Below are 4,225 nucleotides of genomic sequence, written 5' to 3' on the forward strand. Positions count from 1 at the left end.
GTTCGGTTAGCTAGTTCTAAAGGCTAAATCTTCTTCCTTTTTACCTTGTTAACTAGTTTTTACCATTTCTATGTGCTAAATTCGTTTGTTTCTGCTTAACTCTTTTCACAGTTTCACTATATGATTTATGATTTTCATTTTTATTATACTCGTTAATGTTTATTCCTTGCTTTGATTCTCATAATTGATTATTGTGTAGGTTGATTACAAACTCTGAAATTCATTAGGATTCATATAAGTGTTGCCTCATCGGGATTGACAATCCGGTAACTGTAGGACTTAACAAGTCACGACACTTACGAGCCCTATTTTCTGAATTTATTAGAATTAGCATCGCCTTAAGACGGAATCACGATCTAAAGTACTTAACAGAGTGGGCCGGTTTATTTTTAATCGTCTTTGCAAGAGTAAATTATTACTTGTGTATAATATGAAATATTGTTTATCACGTATTGTCACTTAACGCAATCCATATCATCCTATAAGGGCTTATAAGTTAAAATTTATCTGACATATAGCTTAAGAGTAGCTTCTAATAGTTATCACACACCAAACCAAAGTAATCATCGCCTAGATAACGTTTTAAAACCAGTAGTTTGATACTTGTGGGTATAAATCATGTGGATTCGATACTTAGACTTAACCAGATTTATTACTTGATTAACGATGGGGTACACTTATCCCTTAGTTGAGTGTCTCGAGAATTAGCTCGGGTATTACTCTCATTATTATGTTGCTTCCCATTACACCACCCAAGGATTGCTTGTCCAGGAATCTCTGTATTTTGGATTCTAACAGATCTTCGACTTCGTCTGGTGTGAAAGTCACAACTACATTGATTATCAAATAAAAGAATTTATTTAAAAGTTTGTTTTACTTATTATTTGATATTTGTAAATCAAAGGTGTTAAATGAATTAAAACAAATTAATTGGGATATGCATAATAAAAGATTTGTATAATTATATTAATCTAATATGTAATTGTTACAGTTTGATTAGATTAGATATAAGAGATACAAAGTTAATAGAATTAAAATTGGATGAAAGTTAATTTGACAGGTTAATGTGATTAACCTAAATATTACATAAATAATTTATGTAATCAACCAATTAAATTTATTTAATTGAGTCTATGCATGTTTGGAGTTATGGATATATTTGGACTCTCTATTTAGTCTTTTGGTATTTTTGGAAATAGGACATGCGTGTCCTGCCTATCTACTATCTATTGTAATTTCTTCACTCATCTAATTCCCTTCAAATTAGTTGAAGTTTTCTTTAGTAGTGTAGAAATTAATATTGATGTAATTTCAAGGCGCCATGGAGAAGACGGATGACCTAAAGAGAAATATCTAATAGTTAGTATTTCCCTAGGTTTGACCTTTTATTTCGTTTCTGGCTCAACAGAATAATTTAGATAATATGTCCATAACGCCAATGTAAATTGTATGTGTCTGATGTATGCTAAAGCAAATCAAGACTAGGTTAGATTATGAGACTTAAAATAAAAAAATCTCTCGTTAATTAAAAGTTAAGTAAATAAGCAAGTAATTAAAATCGGTTGCCCCTCCCTAATATTATAATTCAGCCGGCAGTACTAGGGGCCTTTGGGTTGTTGAGCAAACTCAAGTTCGGGGTCTTCTGGTAAGACCTGAATTATCGAAAATCGTTTTCACGAATATGGGGTAATACTTAAATTAGATTATGATAATTGGATGAGCAAACTCATGTTGTTATAAACTAATGGGCAATATGGTTGGGATTAATATGAATGCATATTAGTTACTAATGTGGTTAGTAACCCAATAACCTAGGAACCACATTGTTGATGTGATTGATTACATGAATCTACCTAACAAATGGGACTAGCTTGTTGAGCAAACTCAAGGTGAAATTTCAGGAGTTAGGATCCTAGTTCACTAAAGGATTTGTGAAATTCTTCGAATTAATATGGAGGGCTATTAATTTGGCAAAATAGTGGGAGCAATTTAAAATGAAATTAAAAGACCTATAATTTTAGATTGATATACTTTAAAGCAAATGAATAACATACGTTTACTCTTTCTCACTCTCAGGTTAAATTAAAACACTCGTAAAATCATGACTAAAACCAATCTGCAAAATATACTTACCGATAACAAGTTGAACAGTTCAAACTTTACCGACTGGTATCGCAACCTCAAAATTGTTTTGAAGTTCGATAAAATAGGGTATGTACTTGATACATCGATGCCCCCTACCCCAGCTGATGATTCTCCCATCGAAGAGATCAATGCTTACCAGAAGCATAAGGCTAATGACGATCACGCGAGATGCATCATACTTGCATCATACTTGCATCGAAGACACCGAAATTGCAAAGGCATCATGAGGAGATGGATTCCTATTCCATTGTCACGCACCTGAAAGAGTTGTTTGGGAAACAAACTCGGTGCGAACGCTACGAGATATCGAAGTTGTTATATCGATGCAGGATGCAAGAGGGCACATCTGTGATGACACAATGTGTCAAGATGATTGGCTTTATTACCAAGCTTTCTAGTATTGGATTCGCGATGGATCATGAACTAAGTGTGGACTTACTTCTTCAATCCCTCCTAGAGAGTTATTCACAGTTCATCATGAACTACTAGATGAATGACTTGTAAACCTCTCTCGAAGAGCTTGCAAACATGCTCAAGACAGTTAAGCCCAATATGAAGAAAGACAAGGCAATACCTGCTCTTGTCATTGAGGGATCAAAGAAGAGGAAAGGGAATACTCCCAATCCTAAACATCCCAAGAAGGGCAAGAGGGCCATGCCCACTAAAGCAAAGGGGAAGCAAGTGAAGAAGCCCAAAGGACAGTGCCACTTCTGTGGTAAAGACAGGCATTGGAGAAGGAACTGCGAGGAGTACCTAGCCTCCCTTTGATGAAGTTCAAGAAGAAGAAACACCAACTGAAACAACAGAGGCCATAGAGGAACCCGAAGCAATCCCATTAGATGAGACTCAAGTGCCACTACCTACTCGTAGATCATAAAGAGTTCGTGAACTCCTAGTTAGATATGGTTTTCTAGTGTGAGATGATGAAGAGGTTCTCGTATTAGACGACGAACCCAAAAACTACGAAGAGGCTCTCACCAGTCCAGATTCTAAAGCATGGCTTGAGGCCATGGATTCTGAAATGGATTCCATGTATACTAACCAAGTGTGGACTTTGGTTGATCCACCCGAAGGGATAAAACCCATTGGGTGCAGGTGGATCTTCAAGAAGAAGACCGACTGTTGAGCGATTTCCGCAAGTGCACGGTATACGCTTGTAGTAATAAAAGATATCGATCCCACAGGGAACGTTTTTTAACAAAAACTTATTTTGAATTGGTTAAATATACTTTTAAGATTTATAATAAGGAAAATCGTTAAATCGGATTTGATTTTGAATTTGCTAGAATGAGAATTAGATTAGAGTATGAAGATGTTTAGAAAATACTTCTGATTTAGGAGTGAATTTGCAAGACAGGAACGTTTAGTACTTTTTAGAAAAGTAAACAAATGTATTCGTTTACATTAAGCAAAGAAAACAACTTTAAACTTTGTATAAATTATAACGATGAAATAAATGACGGAACCTCTAATTTTTAGGCTTTGAACTGTAGTCAATCCTCCTACGGTCGGGTTAGATCGCTACCTTAACCAAAATTAAAACTCTACCGAGATAATAATTTGTCTAAGTGTTCAACAAAGTTTCCTTGTAAATATTTAGAATTAAACTACGTTTCAATGAAAACACCAGAAATCCACTTCGGATCCTTTACCAAAGTGCTGCATAAAAATCTATTGAATAGAACAGACTTTATTAGATGAAATATAAATTGATACAAGTTTACAGAGAACAAGGAGCATGAAAACATTCGACGGCGTGCAAGTGAACGGGTTGTCAATCCTTTCTTTGGGTTTCGTTAGAGTTTATCAGGCTTAGGGGCGGATTCTCTACTTAATCTTCTCGCTGAATCTTCGGAATAGAGACTGGTCTATCTACTACCAAAATGTAAACTAAATATGAACAATGTCTAAACGCTACTGTGTTTGTTATTATTGAATAAACAATGTGTGTACATCATATTGCTTTTTACAGAAATAAAATCTAAATTCTGAATCACTCGACTCGGAATTTCTGCATAAGTTCTATACTAATCTCTTTCTTCTATATCTTTTCAACTCTCCATCAACTCATTATTTATAG

Source organism: Euphorbia lathyris, chromosome 4, assembly GCF_963576675.1.
Source record: "Euphorbia lathyris chromosome 4, ddEupLath1.1, whole genome shotgun sequence".
NCBI classification, from domain to species: Eukaryota; Viridiplantae; Streptophyta; class Magnoliopsida; order Malpighiales; family Euphorbiaceae; genus Euphorbia; species Euphorbia lathyris.